At 61.4% G+C, this 23,810-nt stretch overlaps 1 protein-coding gene across 1 annotated transcript in view; it reads left to right on the top strand.

The window, feature by feature from the left end:
* TRAPPC9 (trafficking protein particle complex 9) overlaps positions 1 to 23,810 on the top strand; it is a 529,205-nt gene that overhangs the window by 503,139 nt on the left and 2,256 nt on the right. The window lies entirely within an intron of this gene.

Here is a 23,810-nt window from a genome sequence, read left to right as displayed (position 1 = left end):
GTGGGCACCGGGACCTGCACTTGGGGACCCGTGCACACTGAGACTGCGTCCCTGCTGCGGGTGGGCACCGGGACCTGCACTTGGGGACCCGTGTGCACTGGGACCTCGTCCCTGCTGCCGGTGGGCTCCAGGACCTGCACTTGGGGACCCGCGCGCACTGAGACCTTGTCCCTGCTGTGGGAGGGTGCCGGGACCTGCAGCGGGGCCTGGACCACCCCCTGGGGCAGACTGTTTTCCTCAGACCCCGTCCCCTCCCACGTGCCCCTTTATGCAGCCTCGTGCTCCCCCATCACTAGGGCGGACCTCCTTCTGCCCCCGCTGGGATCGGGCCGGCCCCAGGACTGCTTCAACCCACAGAACATGGCAGAGGGTGACAGAGCCTTCTGCCAGCCTCCCAGCGCCCTGTGTCCTCAGGTGTCAGTGCCACAGACGCAGGGTGACTACACCGAGACCATGACCCTGCGGGAGACCACGCGGTGGACTGAGAGAGTGAGGCAGCCCCCAGGACAGCGCAGAAAGGAGCGAGGGCCGGATGGATGCGCCAGCCCAGCGGAGCCCTCCCTCAACTCCTGCTCGGCTGGGAATCGGGAGAAAAACGAAATGGCTGTTCTGAGCCGCCGGATTCGGGGTTTTCTGGGCCTGCTGCCGTGTCCCGTCGGGAGCCTTCGCCGCGGGGCGTGGGTGCCGGCCTTCAGCCTTCTCTGTGGTGTCCGGAGGCTGCCCTGACACGGTGCGAGCTGGAGTGGCTAAAACAGCGGAAATCTCTGGTCTCACAGGTCGGGTGGTCAGAAGTCCAAGGCCAGGGCGTCAGTGAGGCTGGCTGTCTCTGAGGTCGTGAGGGAGAGCCTGTTCTGTCCTCTCCGGGCGTCTGCTGGAGAGACAGATGGTGACAGAGACCCACACACGACAACGGTTCACTCAGGGCTGTGCTGCTAAGACACAAAATCAGGGAAATGAACTGAGGGCCACTGGGTGCCCGGGAAGGACCCCTCTTGTGGGGGGGGGGGCTTGTGTTGGGAAGGGTCCAGTCATGTGAAGACCGAGGGACAGTGTGTCAGGCACAGCAGCATGTGCAAAGGCCCTGAGATGGCAGCGAGATTGGTGCATTTGAGGCACAGAAGGATGCCCTGTGGACCACAGGGAAAGGACAGAGACAGGCAGAAGCCAGGCTATATAGGGTTTGGGGAGGCTACCTTCTATAGAACGTGGATTTTTATTCTAAGTGAACTGAAGAGCAACTGGTGCATTTTGTGCAGGGAAGTGACGTGATGTGACTTCTGCAGCTCTGAGGAGAATGACAATGGCAGCCAGGAGCCCAGGCAGGTGGTGTCTGCAGTGGTCTGATTTCCAGAGTGCCGTGTAGGCGGATAGAGTGGGTGGAGGGGACGAGGAAGGGGGAGGCACAGAGGGCCTTCCTTGAGACGGGCGTGGGGGAGGCAGGAGTGAAGCGCAGGGCCCATCTGGCACCCATGCTGGGCTGCCAGGGACATGGCTGGCTGTGTGGACTGGACCAGACCTCAGAGGTGAGGGGCCGAGGTGGTCCTGATGGACATGGCAGCCATTGTTGTCACCCGAGGCCTGGGAGGGGGTAGGGGGATCACAGGGCCGGTGTGAGGGCCCAGCTCCTGCCGCCCAGAGCAGGGGCCTGTGCCGTGAGTGGGGGCGGATGGTGAAGCAGGGCCACCAGACACGCCGGGGGTGGGCAGGTGTGCGCCGTGTGCTGGGCGAGGGGGAGCCTTCGCTGGGCGAGGGGGAGCCTTCGCTGACCTCCCAGAGCCCAGCTCTGTCCCCCGAGCTCTCTCTCGGCCGTGCTGTGCCCCCCTGCAGCTGCCACAGGGCCGCACGTGCACGCGGGAGTCATTCCTGCCCCGGTGCCCAGCACCGCACTACTGTTCAGAGCAGTGGGACCCAGTCCCCGCCCCCGGGGCCTCCAGTCCCCGCCTGGCTCTGTGGTGTAGTCGCTGAGAGCCCACCTGACTGACTCGCCAGGGCTGGGCCCCAGGGTCCCCAACGCCCAGTGCGGAGTTGGGGCTCCTCAGCTGTTCCTCAGGTGTCGTCGTGGGCTGTGGGTGGGGGGCATGGGAGCAGCCGACTGCAGGGCCCCCTCAGGCTGTGGGGACTATGGGGCTCAGTGCGTCGGCCTCAGGGCCCCGCTTAGGGTGGCGCAGCTCTCTCTGCCACATTTTCGGTGGGTGCCTCTGAGCTCACAGGAGCAGGGTGGGATGACGGGTGGGTGGTCCTGTGGCCGGGCTCGTTCAGGCTCCGTCCTTCCATCCGCCTTTGTGGGGTCCCAGCCTCCACGTGCCTGGCTGTGCAGAGATCCACAGTCTGCATTGGACCGGGAGACGGCCCTCAGGCATGCTAGGGGTGTGTGCAGGGGTGCGACGGAGGGTGGGGTGACACATGACTGCCTGGGGACACCAGCATGAGCTTGGGGCCTTAATTAAATGTCCTGGTGGTTGGGTTAGGAACACCCCCCCCCCCCCGACCAGCCACCAGCTCCCCAGGGAACGGGCTGTTCCCGCACGCCGCCTGCCTCCTGAGCCTGGTTAGGGATGGCTCAGTGGCCCCAGGCAGATGGCAGCCCAGGGAGCCTGGCTCAGGTGGGCAGAGGTGCACCAGCTTCTCCAGGACAGGGAGGGTGGGGTCCCTGCTCATCATCAACCACTTCCCCAGCACCTCTGGGCCCAGGCCCTCAGAGCGAGCTGACCTCCTCTCAGACATCCCTGGGCCTTTGCTGCTGGACAGGAGGGTTGAGGAGAGATGGCCCAGTGGAGTGGGGGATAGGGCTGGGATCTGATGGGGTCACACAGATAGGCCTTATTCTGGCCTTGCCACGCCCCAGCCTCGAGACCTTGGTGTGGCCTCAGCACCCTGCTCCTCCCCATCTCCAGTATTGGAAAGGGACAGTCCCACAGAGTGTCTGTACCCCGCCGTTGGGGGGGGGGGGGACACGCAGCCACAAGGGCCCGATCCCTACCCCCACCTCCTGTATCCCTGAGGACTTCTCTGCTTCCAGTTTTTCATTTTCTGTTAATGAAAAACCGGCCAGCAAACAGCTGATGAAATGTGCATAGTTGTACCTAAAGTTCAATGCCGTTTATTGGGCTGGGGGTTGGATTTTCCGCCTGCCAAGATTGCTTCTCTCGGGATGCCCCAGTCTGAGAATAAGCTTACGCACCCTCACCCAGACTCGGTGCACTGGTGCAGTAGGGACGACCCGCAAAATTCCCCACCAGCAAGACGGGAAGGGCTGCGACCCAGAAGGGATTTGGGGGTGCGCTTCATCCTATCAGCAGGTGCTGAGCAAGTCCCCCTGGAGGCCAGGCAGGCGCTGATGGTCGGGCATCTCCCTGCTGGGCTCAGTGGAACCCAGTGCGTTCCCGTGCACCCCCACAGACCTGGTGCTGAGAACCGGCCATCAAGGCTTAGGGCTTTGCGCTCAGAGCAAGGCACATCCTGGCATGGGGGACCAATGGGCGCCTTGCTCTAGTTGGGCAAGACCAGGAGGGCTTCACGGAGGAGGAAGCAGGGGCAGGAGGGTGTGAGGAGTCAAAAGGAGACCCTCTCTTCTGCTGGGGCCTCTGAAGACACGCCAGATGCTTTGCCAGCAACCTGGCGTCCTTTGGGGTGTTGGGCTGCGGGGCCAATCTCCACCTGTCCTGGAGCGGGAGGCGACAGGCAGGGGGACCCAGCCCCCTGCACCCCTCCAGGCTGGCCCCCTGCCCTAGCCTTTCTTCTCGCCACCACTGTGTCTTCCCTGCCCTCTGCTCTCCCCAGCTGGTGTTGCGAGGACCGAGAGTGAAGGAGCCGTGCTCACCCACCATGTACCTGCCCCTCACCCCCCACCCCCACCCAGCCGCGCCCCCTGGAGCCTCCAGTGCAGGTTATGTGAACCACACTCCTGCACACGTGCCCCTCACATTGGGATGAAGCCTGGAGGTCAGACATCGGCAGTGTGATCGTCCTCATGACTTGGGCTCGCAGAGGCAGGGCTGGGGTTTGAACCCAGGCCCGTTGGCTGGCAGTCCACACCCTGCCCGGTGTAGTCCACGGGCGCCCCATCCACCCTAGGCCTGGGGCGAGGGAGAGGGGAACGCGAGTTAACCCTTCAGCCAGGCTTGTGCTAGGGTGCAGAAGCCACGTACCGTGAGCAAGAAGGTGACACTTGTTGAAACAGAAGGAAGGCTGTTCCGGACCATTGCTGCGGGGCTCAGGATGGCAGCGGTGGGGAGAAACCCGGCCCACGGCTGTCCGCGTACAGTGGCCAGGACCAGAAAGGGGCAGCAGGTGGAAGAGTCACCAGGAGGAGGCATGAGGGACCCTTCCTGAGGGCAGGCCATGTGCTCAGCCGCTGAGGGTGGGGGGGTCCCCCTAACCTGTCTCAAGAGGGTGCACAGTGCACCCAGGAGGCAAGGGTCAGGAGGGCGCAGAATAGCAGGCTGATGTTTGCTAGAAGAGGGGGGAGGGGTGTGAGGGATGGTCAGCCAGCTCCTGGATGGCTGCTCTGGGCCTCAACCGTAGTGCAGGGCTCCCCAGCCAGCAACTGCTGCCCACCGCCCTACCCACTGTGGAGTCCACCTCTGGGGGCCCAGCAAGGGGCCCATTACCCAAGAACCTTCCAGAAAGAACAGGCCCTGCCCAATGCTGATATATGTACTTACTGCTGTGTCCCAAGGGACAGAACACAGCACTCTGGAGACCTCACGGCCCCCCTGAGTGCTCTCTGGGGCTTTGGGGGGCCTGGGGGACCAGGGACGTTCAGTATAACTGCCCCCGATCCCAAAACAGTGGAGGCAGGTGGCTGTGGGCCTATTTTGGGAAGGACAGGATTACGGGGGAGCATGACTGTGGCTCTGAGATGTGCCATGTGATTGTCACTGGACCGGAGACACCAGGCCCCGGGAGGGTGCCCCAGCAGGGGTGGGGGCCCAGCACTGCAGGCCGGAGGCGGGGCAAGGGGTCACGGGGCTCCAGGAACCAAATGCGAGGCGTTCAAGCTCCTGGGGGTGTTTTCTCTTTCCTAGAAAAAACTGTCCAAAGACTTGGCTTTGCTTTAAAAGCTGTTTAATTTATGACATTAAATTCTAAATCTCAGCTCTTCCTTAAAGGTCTTCAGTTGAACTTCTGTGTCTTGCGATTTTGATTATGAACCTGGTATTTTAACAATTCTTTGAGAGGAGCCTTTGATTCTGTTTGGCCTATTTACAAACTAACTTCAATGCAGTTGAAAATGTTTAAGGACGTTTATTTATAACTTTAACGTATCTGATTTCATATAGTTTCTGACATGGTGGAATGCAGGCAACATAAAACCGTGTAAGAGTCTGTACAGTTGAGTCATGTCAAGTACACACCCGTCCCCACAAAACACTAGCTCTCCGTGCCCCCCAGCCCTGCCGCCGCCCCCCTCCCCCCACCCTGCCTGGGCATCGCAGGCCGGAGCGCCGTCCCCTCCTGCTTCTGGGGTCTGTGTCTGCCTCCCCACCGGACCTCGTCTCTGCGGCCACACAACCAGCATGACCGCTGGCGGGCCTGGAGAGCTGTACTTGAACCAAGCCCAGGTGTAGGCGTTCTCCTTCACTGGCCGGACGGGCGGGACAAAACGTCCTCCGTCCTCCCTCGGTTGAGAAGGCAGAGCCCAGCAGGACGCGGCTGCCTGCCCACGGCAGACCCTGGCTGGGCTTCGGCCCCCGCTGGCAGGTGCAGGCCCGGGGGTGCCGGTGTTCCGGGTGCAGGCGCTCAGCCTGTGTGTCCAGGACTTCTTGCCAGCGGGACTGGACAAAGACTGATGCATGTGTAATTCCCCTCCCGACTGCCGTCTCCTCCGCAGGAGGCCACCTCGGGGCGCAGGCACGGTCCCTGCATTGTTTTAAAGTGATAAATGAGGTCGCTCCCTTAGGATGACATTTTTAATTACTGGAGGAACCTCCTGGCCCCAGGCCCATGTAGTCACCTCCTGGAGCCTGTCTCGCTGTGGGAAGCATCCTTGCCCTGGGCCGGGGCGTCCCCCTCAGATAAGAAGGCACGTCTGCCAATAAGCCTTTATTGAGCGCCTACTAGGTGCACGACTTGTGGGCAGTGCAGTCGCTCCAGGCCAAGCCCAGGAGCGGGGTGCCCAGGACCCCAGGGCAGTGCCCAGCTGCTCAGGACGAGCACAAGCACACAGGCCTGGATCCTGCCCATTAGCAGAACTGCCCAGCCTCCCCTGGCCCTCTGGCCGCGTGGCACGCTGAAGCTCCATCAGGCGCCGACTGCTCTGCGCGGCCACTGTCCCCCCCTCTGAGGGGGCAGCAGCCGTGGCAGGAGCTGGTCACCGTGAGAGGGCGGGATGGCCCCGCTAGTCTCAGCGCTGTTGGGGGGGGCACCTGCACTCCTGTTTCCCTTACACTCCCCACCCACAGCCCGGCCAGCAGCCCCCGAAGTGGACAAGAACCTGGGCTGAGGGCCCTCTGAGATGGTGCACACAGGACACCCTCTGGACCGCCAGCGTCAGCGGGCACAGGCCAGCGGCGCTACGCTGTCCTGGTCGCCGAGGCTGCCTGCCGTCCCCTCGAAGTGTGTGCCCCGTGTGACCCTGGCTGCCAGATTCACCCAGCACAGAACGGCTGAGGAGCAGGCCCACCGGTGCTGGGCCAGCAGAGGGAAGTGGGCACTGAGCCCCCGTCCCTTCCTACCTCTCTCCCTCTGCTTGGCCAAACCACACGCCCTCCTGGCTGCCCGTCTCCTCACCCACTGGTCCACTGGCCCCTGACCACCAGAACAGGTGGCGCTGCTGGTCCTTCCTGGGCCCCCAGGCAGTGACAGCAGCATGTACCCCGAAGCTCCGTGGTCCACCTCCCATAATCACCACAAGGGTGCTGTGTGCACTTAGTGCTCTGGTCCATTTTACAGATGGGGAAATGGAGGCTCAGCCAGATGTCCCACTAGGGGTCAAGTCTCCAACCCAAACTGGAAGGCTGGCTTTGTAACAGCAGAGGGAAGAGAGTTGTACCTTGGCTTGCATTCCGGGTCGAGGTCCCTGGCCTGCACTGGGCACACGGTGCTCTGTGGGAGGCAGAGAGGGGCCGGGCTGGGGTGCTGGCCCATGAGAGCTCTGGAGCGGGGGTGGCCCTCAGGGACGAAGGGTCTGGGCCAGTCCCTGGATGTGGGCCACCTGGGGGAGGGGCCATGACCTTGGCTGGGGCCATGTTCCGAAGTCCAAGCTGTCTACAGGCAGTACTGTCACCCCTGGAGGTGGGCACCCCTGGGGGGGGGGGCGTCGGCGACCCCCACAGACTGTGCTCCTGGGGGCAGGCTTCTGTCTCTGTGGGTAGATGTCATCGTCTAGGGTTTATGCAGTCAGTGCATCAGTGGTGGCAATTGCTGCTGATCTGGTGGCCGAGACCAGCAGGGGAAGGGCTCTGGCGGCCGCAGCTGACTCTCCATCTTACAGGAGGAGACCGACGCCCAGAAACCTGGGGAAGCCTTGGCTTGCTGGCTGAGCCCTTGCTGCCTGCTCGGGTCCCCTGAGCCAGATGGACCAGGGTGGGTCAAGAGTGTCTCTCTCTGCCTGTGGTTCTTAGCTCACGGGTCCATACTTGGCATGATGCACTCAGTTCAGTACAGTGAATGTTTATTGAATGCCTACTAAGTGCCAAGAAATGGGGTTGAGAGGTACAGACAATGTGATTGTGTTCCAGCTGAGGAAACGGACCACCAGGCAGCAGGACATCCTGTAAGCCAGCTGTGACGCAGTGTGAGGGGAGGGGGCTGACGTGGTCCAAGCCGGCGGTGTGCTGACGGCGGGCACTTCCCTCAGTCCCTACATGGGCCTTCATTCTGTATTCCAAGTAGGATTCTGGACCCTAAAATGAGTAGCTTTCCAAAGGGCAAAAAGCTAATAAATGGCAGAGGGAAAACTCAGTGTGGCCTCTTTGACTTAGGAAACCAAGTAGAGCTTCCAGGTCGAGGCCCCAGGAAAGCGTGGGAAAGTCTGGAAGGAATAAGAAAGGCTTGTGTTGGAGACATTAGTGAATTTCGGCCCTAAAGGGGAATGAGAGTTTAGCAGGCGCTGGAGTTGTCCCATCCTGAAGGAAGAACAGAGCAAACTAGTAAAAGGGGGAAAATGCAGTCAAGAAATATGGAAAGTGAATGAAAGAGGGAGGGAGAAAGGATGGGTGGGTGGATGGATGGATGGTGGCAGATGGATAGATGGAGGGTGGTAGATGGGGGGTGGTAGGTGCATGAGGGATGAATGAGCAGGTGAGTGAATGGTTGGGACGGGCGCATGCTTGGGTGGATGGATGGATGGTGGGTAGATGGGTGGGTGGGTGGGTGGAGGACACGTAGTCTGGTGTTGGTTGAGTTTGCGAAGACAGAAGATGAAGTGTCCAGGTCCTGTAGGTACAGGAACCCAGTACTTAGTTAGGCAGATTAAAAGGAGCTGTGGGGGTCACCTCAGCTGGGGGCATGACAAAGCCATGGTCAACACCTTCAGGAAGTGAAACAGAGGAGCCCGACCCTGTCACCAGTGGTTGCACGCTGGTGTTGGGAGCAGGTGGGCGACACACAGTGACCGAGAAAAGAGGACGGGCCAGAGGATGGCCCTGACGCCCGGAGCAAAGATGCGCATGGGCGGCCTGGTTCCTGGAAGGACCAGTTTTGTCTGAGAGCCAAGCTGTGGTCCGCTCCAGGGGCTGTTGTCTTGACCCCTGAGCATCCTGGCCTCTGGACCCCCACCGAGAAGTGTTCTGTTTAGTTCTGGCTTCTGGTCATTTCACAGCTGACATCCATGCTGGTGTTCCGACTGGTGGCTGACAGAACTGGGCCGGAAGTTTCAGACACATGGCCAGGTGGGCCGGCCCAGTGGGCTGCCCATAGCCTTTTGTTGGGATGGGCTGGACGTATTCCTTTTTTTTTTTATGAGCAAAATACTATTTTTTAATAGTTTATTTTCAAATTGGATTCCATATAACACCCAGTGCTTCTCCCCACAAGTGCCCCCCACCATGACCATCACCCCCTTCCCTCCCTCCCCCTCCCCCTTTAGTCCATGGTTCATTTTCAGTATTCAGTAGCCTCTCATGATTTGTGTCCCTCACTCTCCCCAGCTCTCTTTCCCCTTCCTCTCCCCATGGTCCTCTGTTAGGTTTCTCCTGCTAGACCTATGAGTGGTCTGTCCTTTTCTGCCTGACTTATTTCGCTTAGCATGACACCCTCGAGGTCCATCCACTTTGCTACAAATTTCATTCTTTCTCATTGCCATCTAGTACTCCATTGTGTATATATAAACCACATCTTCTTGATCAGGTGACGGACATTTAGGCTCTTTCCATGATTTGGCTATTGTAGAAAGTGCTGCCAGAAACACTGGGGTACATGTGCCCCTGTGCCTCAGCACTCCTGCATCCCTTGGGTAGATCCCCGGCAGTGCTATTGCTGGGTCATAGGGGAGTTCTACGGATAGTTTTTTGAGAAACCTCCATACTGTTTTCCAGAGCGGCTGCACCAGTTTACATTCCCACCAACAGTGTAGGAGGGTGCCCGTCTCTCCACACCCTCGCCAGCATCTATAGTCTCTTGATTTGTTCATTTTCGCGACTCTGACTGGCTTGATGTGGTGTCTCAGTGTGGTTTTGATTTGTGTTTCCCTGATGATGAGTGAGGCTGAGCATTGTTTCATGTGTCTGTAGGCCATCTGGATGTCCTCTTTGGAGAAGTGTCTGTTCAGGTCTTCTGCCCATTTCTTTGCTGGATTATTCATTTTTTGTGTATGGTTTGGTGAGTTCCTTGTATATTTTGGATACTAGCCTTTTATCTGATATGCCATTTGCCACTATCTTTTCCCATTCTGTCGGTTGCCTGTTAGTTTTTTTTTATTGTTTCCTTTGCCTTGCAGAAGCTTTTAATCTTGATGCGGGCTGGACGCGTTTCAAGTGGCATACTGCAGAACCCCTTGGCATGGCCTGGAGCAGCCCTGGCTGAGCTGTCTGGGGGAGTGGCGGGGCCCCTGTGCTGCAGTCGCCCTTGCTCCTCTTTGTCCACAGGGCAGTCCGTCCTGCCCATGTCACTGGCCGCCGCCGCTGCAGGGAACAGATGACAGCTCACAGAAGGAAGCAGCATGCGCTCTGCAGGTTGAATGTCAGCTCCGGCAGGTGACCTAATCTCTGTGCGCCTCATCTGTAAAATGGGGACAATGAGGGTCCTTCGTCCTAGGGCCCTCGTGAGGCTTGCCGGGGTCATCCATGCAGAGGACTGAGAACAGTGCCAGGTGCACGGGGAGCTTCGAGCGAGTGGGAGCTAACGTCCCGTCGCAGCGGCTGCAGGGGGATTTAGGGACCGTCCCTCCCCTCACACGCTCCAGCCCCTGCCCTGGGGCTCCGGTGTGTGGGGACACAGCAGGGACAGCTGGGGTGGTCCAGGATGCTGTTGGAGGACCCTCCATAGCCCTTTGTCGCCCTGCATCTCTGCCGGGCGGGAGTTCCCAGCCCATCCTCCAGGTGAGGAGACTGAGGCTTGTCAGCCCTCGCCCACACCATGTCCAGGCAGGGCCCTTCCTCCAGAACGTTCTCAGCCATGTCGTCTGTGCGGTCACAGGACCGGGGAGCCCTTCCTCCAGGGACAGCTGTGCGGAAGGCCCCGGGCGGGGAGTCGGGTGGCCCTGAGGTGATCGTCCACACTTGCTGCGGGATCGGTGCCCTCTCAAGGTGGCACAGTGCCCTAGGTGGCACGGCGGCAGCTAGGATGAGCGGGGCTGTGAACTGCGGCGGCCACGCACAGCATCAGGACAGTGCCCCCAGGGCACCCTGCCTGACCTGGTGGATAGCCGCCATCAGATCCCAGGGCTCCCAAATCCCGCCCTCTCTTGCCTACAAGGCGCACTTAGAGAAGCTGCCCATCGGTGGAGACAGGCAGGAGGTCTGGCCTGGGAGCAGAGTCCCACAGGCCTGCTGCGGGGCCTGCTGAGGCCCGCCTCTGACTCCGTCTGCCCGGACGCCTCCTCAGCCTGTGCCAGCATGCCCCAGGGCTTGTGCATGCAGGGGTGCTGCCTGGCCCCAAGCCCCTCCTCTGCAGACCCGAGAGGACCCAGCCAACACAGAGGGGCAGCGGCCTGAGGACAGGTCTTTCTGTGCCAGGGCTGCCGGGGTGGAGGGGCCACGGAGGACCTGCAGATGGGGGCTGGCCCAGGGCCCTAGGAGACTCGCTTCTGGGATGTGGTGAATGCACAGGCGGTTGCAGGGTGTGTGCCTTAATCGGGGAGAGTTGGAGTCTCATGCATGTCTGCGCTCTGGGGCCTCTGGGATGTTCCAGCCCAGTCAGAGAAGCCGAGGCTGGGAGTGTTGCTCTCGGGACCTCGGTCAGGAGGGTCGCTCCGGGGAGGGTCTTCAGGTCCAGCATGCACCCCATGCCACCCCGGGACAGCCTCAGGCGTCTCTGCTCCGACGTCCCCCTATACCGCCTTGGCCCCTCTACCCTGGGTGGGCTCCTCGCCCTGTCCTGGGTTTGTGTGGGCCTCAGTCTCCCCGTCCTCCCACTGTGAGTTCCCCGGGCCCCCTGCCTCCTACTCATTCCTGATGGCCCTGGCCCCAGGCAGAAGACCCCTGACTGTGTCCCTGTGAGCCAAAGGCAGTGATGGATCCCCTGGGGCCCCTTTCTCACGGCAGGGAGCAGCCCTGACCCCATCCCCAGGTAAGCACAGGGCAGCAGGCTCACCAGCACTCTGTTTGTCCAGCTACCCCGTGGTTTGGTCCCTCAGGCTGCTCGGAAGGTTCTTCTGTGGCCCACGCTGTTCCTGCGGACTGTGTGCACTCCGGGACGCGTGGCTCCACAGGACTCATGGGCTGTTGCCCCTCGAAGAGTCTGTGTGACATGATGAACATTGGCCAGCCGGTGTCAGGCCCCGGGCTGTGTGTGGAAGTCGGGAGAGGCCCCTGGCAGCATCCAGTGTACTGTGGGAGCAGACAGCCCGCCCTGGCTCCGTAGAAAGAAGGGTGTGGATGCGCACTTAGCGGGACTGAGCCCAGGCATGAGAACCGTAAAGGAATAATAGCCTGTTCCTCTCTTGTAGCCGGCAGGGAAGCAGAGGCTCAGAGAGGTTAAGTGACTTAGCTGGAGTCACACAGCAAGCAGTGGACGGCTGAGTTCATTCTTCAGTTAGTTCAGGGAATGAATCCTGAGCCCCTGCCCTTAAACAGCCAGTCTCTACCAGGAGGCAGTCTGTCAACGGAAAACTCTTGATTGCATAGAGGCATTTCATGGTATGACAAGGCGCTGGTGGGTGTGGTACGGGAAGTCTTCCTGGAGGAGGTGCTTCTTGTGCTGGGTTTTGAAGAAGCCAGAAGGAGTCACTGAGGGGGGGCTCCGAGGGGCGTTGCATATGGCCGTGGGAGGTTGACCTATGGGGGGGTCACAGGGCCCTGGGGGAGAGCGACCCCAGGGAGGGGAGGCAGACCGCCCCCACCGTGGTCTGGACTGTTCTCCAGGAGCAGCCGGCATCATTCCTCATCCTAGCGGCAGTTAATGTCTTCTCTCCAGAACACCCTCTGTCTTCTGCTGGGCAGCCGTGGGGTCCAGAGTTTGGGCTTCGGGGCCTGGCCAGTGGCAGGTCTGCAAAACTGGTGGAGGCCTGGTGTCCACAGGCCCTACTGGGCACTGGGGGAAGGGGGGCACCCAGGCCTCAGGAGCCTGTTGGCGGAGGCAGCCCCCCAGGCCAGTGCAGCGTGCCAAGGAGGGACACTGCCCAGGGAGGCCAGGCGCCCAGGCAGGGCAGCAGACCACTTGCCGCACCTTCACCTGCCGCGTGCTCGCTCGCCCAGGAGAGGAGGCCCCGCGATGGCCCCGAATCGCCCCGCTGCCACAGGGCCAGCCAGGGTCACCTGCGTGTGACCTGGCCCTGCAGGTGAGGGGCCCCAGGCCGGGAGGGTGTGCGGTGAGAGCAGGGTGGACGCAGGCGCCCGCAGCCGTGCCAGGCCCCCTGCGTGGCGGGGGCCTGCGCCGTTTAGAAAGGCCTGCGAAAAGATGAAAAATGAGATTGAAAAGGTGCAGGCGTTGCTGGGGGCTGAGGAGTCATTTTACGTTCTCTGCTCTCCTCAGAAAGACGTCCTTGCACGCTGGAAGCCACAGCTCCGTGTGGCGGCAGCCACAGCGTTCAGGGACCTCACACCAACCTTACTGTGTTTAGGATTCGTGCTGTTCTGGGGAGGCCTTTCTGGAGCTCAGTGAGGGACCCCACTTCTGCCCCTCCTGCGGCCCCTCCCACTGCCAGTCCTCTCAGTGGAGATGGGGATTGCAGGACCAAAGTGTTTGTGGGCCAGGTTCGGGGGGTGTCATTTCCCTGGCCGTTCCCTGACCAGGGCTCGGTCCCATGTTCACACTCGCTGCTGTGTGTCCAGGAGGAAAGGGCATGGTTTGGGATTGCCCGGCTAGCTTCTGCCACCAGAACTGCCTCAAGTTCAAGTGTTCCTTGAGGGAAGAGCAGGGAGGGCGCCCTGGTGGAGGGGGCACATGAGCAGGGCTTTGAGATGCAGAGCTGAGGGGTTGTATGCCAGGGAGAGGAAGCAGGAGCCCAGCGCTGCTGGCAGGGTGGGCACAGACGGCTGCAGGCACCACATCCACATGGAGCCCTGGGGGAGGGGTGTGCACCTGCTTTGGTGCCTGGGGGACCTGGGTTCGGGCTCTGCCCTCACGGTCTCTGCTACTGAGACAGCCATGTCAGCGTGCTCTGAGCCGCTGCTGGGGGTCCCCTGCCCAGCCCCCCACACCTGTTGGGCAGGCTCTGCCCTCTCCTGGGTGCATCTCCTCCCACCATGGTCGGTGGGTGTGGGTGGGATGCTGGCTCTCAGATGAGGAAGCGCCTTCAGAAGGGGCCTCACCCCGGCCCGTGCACTTGGCATCTGAGCTCTGCTGTCTACCTGGAGGCCGTGGAGGGTGCCCGTGGCCGTGTGGTGTGGTGGATGCGTGGTTCTTCCTGTGTTCAAGGTGGTGGTCCGCCACAGCCCATGGGCAGCCATGGGCCACGCCAGGACACAGCCCCCCCATCCCGCCAGAGTTCGCCCCCACCCCTACCCTGGGCCCCATCCCCTGAGCCCCCTGCCGCGCTGGACGCCCTGCGCCAGGTGCACTGACCACTGGCCGGGCTCCGGAGGCCGGAGAGCCTCTCCGTGAGAGAACCCCAAGCTCACGGGCCTCCTCTGCAAGTCCAACCGCCTTAAGTTTAATTTAATTCCCTTTAATCTTTAATGAAAAGTTGTAAAAGTAAATTATTTACCCAAGAGAGCCAAACGGCTCCTCAGGAGCTGTTCTCCACTTGAGGGTAATTACACGTGTGGGCCTCGAACAGTCTCCCTCCCGATGCCGAGGAGGTGGCTTTCTGCTTTATGAACTAATTAGCTCCCTCAGTAACTGGCAAAAACGTGTGCCATTTGGTAGATTGAGAGCAAAGTGGCGGCCTCATACGGTGACACCCTGGCAGTTGCCGAGGAGGACAGAGAGAGCCCGTATTCCCACCGGTGACCCGCAGGAGCCCAGAGAGCCGAGCTCCAGAAACAGCACCGTGGCTCGGGGCGGACGGGCCAGCCCTGCTCCTGCGGTCACTCCCCGTCTCCTGCCAGCTCCCTGTCGGAGCAGCACCCCCGGCGGAAGGACTTGCTTCCCCTGGTGCCGGAGGCTCACAGAGCCAGGGGCAGAGGGAGGGGGCCGTGTGGTCTGTCACCCCCTCCCCAGGCTGTGTACTGCCTTTCTGGGCACAAGACCCGTGTCCCAAACACCATCACCCCTCTCCTGGGCGTGTCCGTGCTTTCGACCCCTTTTCTGAACTCTCAATATACAAAAAAAGTAGCAAAATTAAATTGAAAATACCTTGACTAAGGGGAACCATGTGTGGCATAGTTGGTCAAGACCTATAGGAGAGGGTGTTTATCTGTGTGTGCACATGCGCATGTTTGTGTGTGTGTGTGGACTACAACATGGGTCACTGAGGGCCAACATGGTGGTCTACACCATTGGCTCCGGGCTTCCTAACAGCCTAAGAGAAAAGGTCAGTTACTTGGCTCCTGTTAGTAAAGAGGGAACACATGGCAGTTGACTTCCTTACTCGTTGGCATTAGAGAAGATCCTCCCCTTCTTCCTGGGCAGGGTTGCCAGCTGGAGCCGCCTGCACCTCCTTCCTCAGGACAGCCTCCCAGCTGCTGCCAGGGAGGAGGGTACAGCCCGGGACCCGTCTGCCCTCTCCTCACCTCCCAGGGTTCTCTGGTCCGTCCCCTGGAACTTCTGTCACTTCATTTAAAGAGTGACAGAGCTTCTCGATTAACGCCTGAGCCAAACCTCACCTGAATCCAAGTTGACAGTAAAATTTAGGCCCACCCCAAATTTAGGTGGACGAGGAAAACGTGTGTGTCCCGTGACGTTTACATCCTGCGTGTGCTTTAACCGGAGCAGGCTTCGTAGGGCTTCCAGAACCTGACTCACTTCAGCTGCTCCTGGGTCTCCACCTAAATAATTTCTACCACTTTGTTCTCACGTCCTTGAAATTTTTTATCCCAAATTAGACCTCAATCTACTTGGCCGTCCCGTCTCTTACAGTGAGCAAAGGCAGGGAGAGTCGAGTTGTGGTGTGAGGGTGAGGAGGGTGCCCTTGCCAGGAGTTTGAGCTCACCTGGCCGTGGGAGCCTTGTCCTAACGGAGAAATGAGCAGGCTGTCACAGAAGCCAGGTGAGCAAGAAATCCACCCGTTTTGCCCCTGAAGGTGATATGCGCATGACCTTGGGGCAGGCTGGTATTTCAGGAGGTCCCACCCCAGCTTCCTCTCCTGCCCTCCCTGCTCCTCTGTGCTGCCCACTCCGAGTGAGATGGTAGACGCGGGCACATCACGGTTACGTGTTCAGCACCATCCCGGACCCAGAAGGGCAAACACTCAGGACCCGGCACGGCCAGGAAGTTCTCTTGTGAAAAGTCTCCTTTGGTTAGAAGCCCCAGGGCTGTTGACAACTGGTCAGCAGCTGATTGCCAGGAGCGCGCACCTGCCCCTGACCCCTCGCCCGGCCCCTCCCTGCGCAGAGCAGACTGGACAGACGACCACGGGCCTCGCAGCCCAGCCTGCCCACCTGCCTACCTCTGACCTGCACGTCCCCGGGATCATTCTCCTCACAAAGGGCCCCCTCAGTTCTGCGACCCCCACTTCCCACCGGCCCCTTTCCTGCAGCTCGGTCCCTGCTTGCCCTAGAGTCTGGCCCTGGGCTCCGGAAGGAGTGGGAGCTTAGGGCTTGGAATTCCAGAAGGTTCTCGCAGCCATGCAGGGCTAGTAAAGACTTCACAGAAGGGCCCTTTGGCACAGCCAGGCGGCCTGGGGAGGGGGCGGGCAGAAGGGCCTCTGCAGCATGACCCGGCTCCAGCAAGCCACGGAAATGTAACGCGGAACCATTGTGAGATGCTACTCCGTCCACACTAGGGTGGCTAAGAAAGGCCACAGCAGCAGGTGTTGGGAGGATCTGGAGAAACCGGAACCCTGTGCCTTGTGGGTGGGAATGTGAGACGGTCCCACTGCTGTGGAAAGCCGCCGGTGGCTCCTCAGAGGGTTAAATATCGTCCCCCCGTGACCCGGCAATTCCACCCTGAGGTGCGCACCCTGGGGTGATGAAGGCCCACGTCCACGCAGACCGTGCCCACGGGAGTCCACGGCACCAATGCTCCTGACAGACGTTGGTGGACACAACCCCAATGTTGGTGATGGACAGATGGATGAACAGGTGTGGTGCATCCGCACCGGAGCCCTGTCCTGTCGTAGGAAGGATGACTGACCCTTGACGACATTGTGCTGAGCGAAGCCAGCCAGACGCAGAGACCACGTGCGTGATTCTCCTCCCGTGAAAGTCCAGAAGAGGGGACTCTTTAGAGCCAGGACGTCAGTCAGTGGTCATTTAGGGCTGGGCGACGGGGAGGAGGGGTGAGGCCAAGGGAATGGAGGTTGTTTTTGGAGCGATGAGAACAGCCTCAAATTGTCTGTGGTGATGGCTCTGGAAATGTACTAAAAACCCTTGCATTGTCCCCGTAAATGGATGAGCCGTAGGGTATTCGAAGCATACCTCTGTACAGCTCTGGAGCGCAGGGGTGCGGGGGGGAGCTCTGCCCGGGCCGCCACACAGCGGGGCCGGCTACTGAGACTGCCCGCCCCGTGACAGTGGCAGCCGGGAGCTGAATGAGACCACACCGCAGAGCCTTGGCGCAGCAGCCAGCACGCCGCAAGTGCATGAGAATCCAGGAGCGCGGGGAAGCCGGCTGCAGGGCGTACCGGAGGCCTGGCCCCGGGGCTGAGGCTGGACAGGCCCCTTCCACTGCGCTTTCCACCTTCTCTGGGCTTCTTCGGATCATGGAAACCTCAAGTGAAATGCACGCGGTAGATTGGCGGATCCCAAGGGCTGGGCCTCCGCGTCGCCAGGGCACCACGAACAGCTTGCTCACTCCTGGCACCACCTGCCAACTTTGCAAACCGGAGCAGAGCTCAGCAGTGACAGTGTGTGACACAAACCCAGGCAGGGACCTAAACCAGCCCCGTGTCTACCTCCCAGGGGCCTTTGTGGCCAAGCAGAGCTCCAGCCCCTCCTGGGGAGAGACAGGAAACTGAGGCTAGAGGGTGGGGCCCCTGTCCCAGAAGGGAGACCCCAGCCCCTCATGTCGATGTTAAGACCTGGATGGTGGGCTCCCCTGATCCCCCCACCCCCTGGGCAGCCTCCCCTGGGGACACAGGGGCGGCCCATGCTTACGTCACTGGCCCGAGCAGGCTCCAGGGGCCTGGCCACTGGGCCCGGGCCCTGGCAGCGCCATCACCTTCCTGCATCTCAGTGTCCCTCAGCAGTAGCGGCACCTGTCTATGTGCCCTCCGGCAGGGACGGAGCTTGCTAGTCAGGGGCATGGCCCCAAGTAAGACACCAGCGGGGGCCAATGCCAGAGTCCGACCTCCCCCTCCGGGGTACGCACCTCTCCCCCATCTCCTGCCTCGCTCTGCACCCCAACCCCCACCCAACAGTGGCTGCCCTTGGCCAAGGAGCAGGCTGGCACCGGCAGCTTCTCTCTCCTCGTGCCTCTCCAGAGTGGGCCCCCCAGGGCCCTTCCCTCATCTCTGCTTCTATTTATAGCCTGCGCTTCTGCTAGAGCCCGGGGACGTGCTGTAGCATGAACGTGGCAGCGGTTTCGGAGGGATTCTGGGCCAGGCAGAATTAAGTCCGTGACCCTGGCTCATATTAGAAGTGAAGGAGAAGCAGGGCCAGGGGCGGAGGGGGAAGACGGGCCGTGGACCTGTTTAATGCTTTGAGGGAAGAGACTAATCTGCTTCCAGGAGATTTCTTACAACGTGAGATGCTCCTGCGTGAATACCGTCCTCTGCCAGAGCTTGGTGTACAAGTCGGGGACCCGGAGCCGGGAAGTGGCAGGTTGATCTCCCCGCAGGGCACTGCAGGGACGTGGCCCAGTCTCCCTGAGTCACAAGTTACGGACAAGTGACCAAGGACCTGAAGGGGGCAGGGCACGGCCAGCCCCGAGGTGCACCATGTGCTCCTGCACCCGGCCACTCTGCCCCCCCCCCCGCCCCCCGCAGATAGCAAACCGAGCTAGTGCTAGCCTGGCCTGGCGCTGGGGACAGGGCACGTGCCCGTCCTCCTGCAGTGTCCGGGGAAGGAGGAGCACAGTTAATATTAAACAAATGGGTAAACAAGAGATATGACGTCCAGTGTGATGGCGGGGGCGTGGAAGAGGAGAAAGGGGAGGGAGACTCTGTCCTGTGTGGTCAGAAATGGCCTGAGGAGCAGGTGGCAGGAATGGCAGGTGCGCGCTGGGCATGCTGGCAGAGCAGGAGGGAGGTCATGTGGTTGGAGCAGATGTGGCAGGACCTGGCTAGGGCCACGCAGGGCCTGGAAGCCAGGGTCAGGAGCCGCGGTCCGATCCACCCTCCCTTTTATTTTGAATATAAGGAGAAGCCACAGGCCAGCCGAGGCAGTAACACGATTGAGTGGCATTTTTACACCCTCCCTTTGTGACGTGGGGAACAGTAGAGCAGGACTTGTGGACACAGGAGGCCTGCGGGAAGCTGGCCTGGGCGAGGGTGCAGAAGGGAATGCCGGCCGCTGACCCCTGGTCGTGCCAGTGGGCTGGGTGTGGGCGCCCAGGTGCAGCGGCTTCTGTGTGACCACCGGGCGTGAGGCTGGGCCCTGTGATGACATCAGCCCCCATCAGGATAGTCTCCCCATCTCGGAATCCCCAACTTCACAGCTGCCAAGTGCCTTTGTCACGTGAGGGAGCACATTCCTAGGTTCCAGGGATTAGGATGTGGGCATCTTAAGAGGGGCGTTAGTCTGTCTCCACACCATCCCTGTGGCGGCAAAGCAAACTCCAGGTTCCAGAAGGTGGGACCCGCTGGAGCCGGAGGTCTGTCTGTCCTGCTGTCTGCTCCCAGCCAGGGGCCCTGTGCACAGCTACCGGGCACCTGTCACTGGCACTGGGGAGCAGCTCACAGGGAGAAAGGGCAGGGGGCCACCTTGTGGGCTGGCCCCTCCCAGGCTCTGCTTCCCCAAGGCTGGGACATTCTGGGTCCTGGCCATGTGGCCTCACAGGATATGGGTCTATACCTTCTCCATCACTTGCTCCCAGCCCGTCGCTGCCAGTGCTCCACTCCCCAACAGCCCCCAGTCCTCCTGAGGGTCAAGAGGGGTGCTGGGGGGTCTGCAGCAGGGCAGCAGCCCCACTGGCCTGGCCTGCACCCCCAGCAAGGGTCACGGTGGTAATGGCACCAGTCAGACCAGTCCTGAGGCCTCTGTGCACCCCCAACTCCCCTCACACAGACCCGATTCTCAGCAAAGCCCCTGAAATGGGTTCTGCTCTCCTGTCTAAAGGAGCGGAAACTGAGGCTCAGAGAGGGCAAGTGATGGCAGATGCAGAAGTAGACGCAGGAGATGTCACTGCCCGTGTGGGGGTGGGTGGGGGAGGCGGTGCTGGAGGTCAAGGGGAGAAATTAGGCCCCACTCATGCCCAACACCAGATGAGCCCACTGCGCACGCCACAGGAAGGCACCCTGGTGGTCACGGGGGACACTAGAGTGGGGATGTGCCGCCTGCATGGGACATGTCACACACACTGGTGTCCCTGCCCACCTGCAGGGACTGGCTGGCCAGTCCGCTGTGCTCACAGGGCAGGAGCTTACCCACCATCTCTCCTGGGTTCCCGTCTTGCTGTGAACGGGTGGACGCAGCACCCACCTTCCCCGTGTGAGGGCAGGGGGCTGGCCCGGGGGTGGGGGGCGGCCTTCACAGGGGCCTCTGCGGACAGAACTTGAACCAGGAAGCCGGAGCTGAGCCCAGCATGTGCCACAGGCCCACGGTGACCGATCCCTTTCTTCCCCGCCGCCAGCACGTTAGGAATGATTCCACAAGATCCACCTTCGAGAAGTATTTAGCTCTTCATCCCAGCTCCTTCCTGGTGGGTCTTGTGAACTGCTGGCGGTCAGCTCGGGCTCCTCCTCCAGTCCCAGCACAGGACACAGCTGGCCCGGCTCAGAGCCAGAGCAGGTGGCGTGCCAGGGCGGCAGTGCCGATGGGGTTACAGACCCCACCCGAGTGCGGCCGGCGTCCTCCGCGTGTCCCGGTCTTGGATTCATCTCCAGCCAGTTTCTGAACCAGCCCCCCGCCCCCAGCCCCCCACCCCCCGGGTCCCAGGAGAGTCCAGCCCCGTCGCCCCTCTCCATTCAGGAAGCTTCCTCTCGGGGAACTCGGTCCTCAGCTCCACTGTGTCCTCCCAGTAACCTGGGAGGTGTGGTGCCCCTCAGCTTGGATCTGAGGTGCTGACCTGCAGAGAGAAAGGAAACAGCTGCTTTCTGAGTCCAGAAAGTCCCTAATTTGAGGCGGGCAGTCATTCTGGGTGACAGGTCCAGGGGGGCACGCCCAGTGCTCAGGCCGAGATGGCGGGGACAGCTGTCACCCTGTGAGGGAGGACGCAGCGCTCAGGCCGGGATGGCAGGAACAGTTGTCACCCTGTGAGGGAGGACGCGGCACTCAGGCTGGGATGGCAGGGACAGTTGTCACCCTGTGAGGGAGGATGTGGCACTCCGGCCGGGATGGCGGGCGACAGTTGTCACCCTGTGAGGGAGGATGTGGCACTCCGGCTGGGATGGCGGGCGACAGTTGTCACCCTGTGAGGGAGGATGCGGCACTCGGGCCGGGATGGCAGGGACAGCTGTCACCCTGTGAGGGAGGACACGGCACTCGGGCCGGGATGGCGGGGGACAGCTGTCACCCTGTGAGGGAGGACGCGGCACTCGGGCCGGGATGGCGGGGGACAGTTGTCACCCTGTGAGGGAGGACGCGGCACTCGGGCCGGGATGGCGGGGACAGCTGTCACCCTGTAAGGGAGGACACAGTAGGTGGCAGGGCAGGTGGGTCCTGCCCCTCTGGAGGGCTGCCCCGTTTCCCAGGGGCCGAGCAGCCACATCTACGAGTAAGAGCCCGAGGCTGGGGGCCCAGAGGGGATGAGGGGAGTGCTCACCTCAGACCCGGGCAGGGAGGGCCTGGCTGGGCCCTCTCTCCTCTCTCCGGTCCTCAGCCCTACCCCAGGCCTCTGAGGCCAGGATCCTCATCCCAGCTTTGCAGAGGCCTCTCCCAGGACGAAGAGTCCAGGCAAAGCCTCCTGCTTAGCCAGGGGCCCATCCCCTACCCCTGCTGCCCTGGTCTGACCCTGGCCTGGCCACAAGTCCCTGCTCCTTCTAGAGAGTGCTGAGGGAAGGTCACCACCAGTAGCCGCGTGCGGAGCCCTGCGGGGGGGGGAGGGGCAGCAAACGGAGCTGGGGCCCAGGGGAGGGCTGACAGGAGCCCCCACAGGCGGGCGGGGGGCCGCTCTGCAGATGAGCCAGAGGCCAGTCCCCAGCTGCCCTAGCAAGCCAGCGACCCACGTGGTTCTCTGCGAGGGAGAAAAGAGCAGAGATGCAGTGAGCCAGCCACCCTCTGCTGATTTGCACATAATCGCATCTTTCCCTTAATGGAGCCAGCAGCCGAGGCGCCCAGACCGCTGCTCTCTCCATTTCCCCGTTTCATTCAAGAGGGCTAGGCGGTGCCTGGCCGCGCTCAGCGTGCAGCACACGCTGCCGGGGCGGGCCTGTGCCTGCCACCCGTCCCCGCACGTGACGACAGGCCGCTCTCCGGGCCATGTGGGAGGCACCCCCTCGCACGCCCGGCCGTGTGGCTCAGCGTGGCCGGGCTCGTGGCCTGCCTCTCTGGACTGAGAACTTTCTGAAGGCTGGGGCTTGTGCATTTCTCTGCTCCTGTCACCTTCGCCGCTGCTCTAACAGGGCTTGGGGGCACGCAGCGAACACTGGAGCGAAGGAAGGTTGTCCAGTGATCCGGGTGGGGGCGGGGCAGGGAGTGGTTCCCTCCCTGGGGACGTGGATGGGCAAGGGGTGGGCCCCGGAACCTTCCAGAAGCTCGGTCTCCCCTGGTGTCCTACACCCACACTCTCCGAGACGTTTTCAGTCTTGTCCCAGGAAGGAAGTCTGCTCCTGACACCATCCGGGGAAGGTGAGGCAGGAACCCAGACAGAACTCAGTATAAAACTGTGCATCAGGGATGTTTACATACCGAGAAAGTGCACATGGCCTGAGCAGGGCCGAGTGATTACAGTTTATTGCTTTACTGGGATCCCCTGCAGCCTTCGAGAACGTGCTCAGAGACAGCACCGTGCGGAACACGCTTCTGCTCTCATGGTCCCCGGGGGGCAGGCCAGGCCGCTGAGGACACGCGGAATCGTCGCCCTGAGCAGAGTGTGGCTGGGGGAGGCCTGGGACTCTGGGGGGTTATTAGAAAATGAGTTTTATTTCTGTGAACTTTTCTGTAATGTGTTGTAAACGCTTGTGATTTTTAAGAACCAAAATATTTGGGGGCAGACTTGATGTCAGAGGGCTTTCCTGGAGGAACAGCCTTGGGGGGAGGTGGGGGCTCTGGGCCTGCAGTCCTCTCCCCCACCCAGCTGCCCACCAGCCCGTTCGGGTGTGCCCCCTCTCTGTCCACACTCCCCTTCCCATCACACGCATGCTCTCCCTCACACATGCACATTCCCCCTCACACATGCACACTGTCACACACACGCATGCTTACACTCAATGTGCTCACACACACACACATGCTCAGTCTCTCCCCAAACGTGCTCACCCATACACTCACACTGTCTTACACGTGCATCTCTCAATACACACTCGTGCACTCACACCGTCTCTCTCTCACACACACACACACACACACACACACACACACACACACACACACACACGTGCTCATGCATTCTGAGCCCAGGCTTGGCCACGCAAGGTCAGCTGGACAGAGGCACAGGTTCCCTGAGGACCGCATCTGCCCTGGAGGGTGTCCCTCGACCCCGGACCCTGCCCCGGGCAGGCCACCCCCCACCTTCCTCTGAGCCTGTGCCTCCAGGCCCCCGAGGGAGGGGTCGGCCTCAGCTGGGTCCCTGGGACCCCGGCTGCCAGGCAGGAGGGCCATCTGCCAGCCTCCACCGTGGGCTTGGTGATAGCGGCTCACCTCATGAGGCACATGGGGCATCATGACACGGCAGGTGGGTGGGGGCACTTCTGGGGCTCCAAGCAGCCTTCCCACGTGAAGATGTGCACACCCGAGTGTCGCTGTCCCGTCACTGCTCCGTGGGCCCATGGACGTGACAGGGAGAGGTCGGCGGGGCGGGCAGGCAGCAGCACTGGTACTGGTGACACAAGGTCCCGATGCCCGTAGGACCCCCACCCTGACCTCGGCGACCCCCTGACTGGCCGTGTGGGCCTCACGCAGCAGGGATCT

Source organism: Suricata suricatta, chromosome 15, assembly GCF_006229205.1.
Source record: "Suricata suricatta isolate VVHF042 chromosome 15, meerkat_22Aug2017_6uvM2_HiC, whole genome shotgun sequence".
NCBI lineage: Eukaryota > Metazoa > Chordata > Mammalia > Carnivora > Herpestidae > Suricata > Suricata suricatta.
Note: the sequence above shows the minus strand (reverse complement) of the source record. Positions and strands in the feature narration are given on the sequence as shown.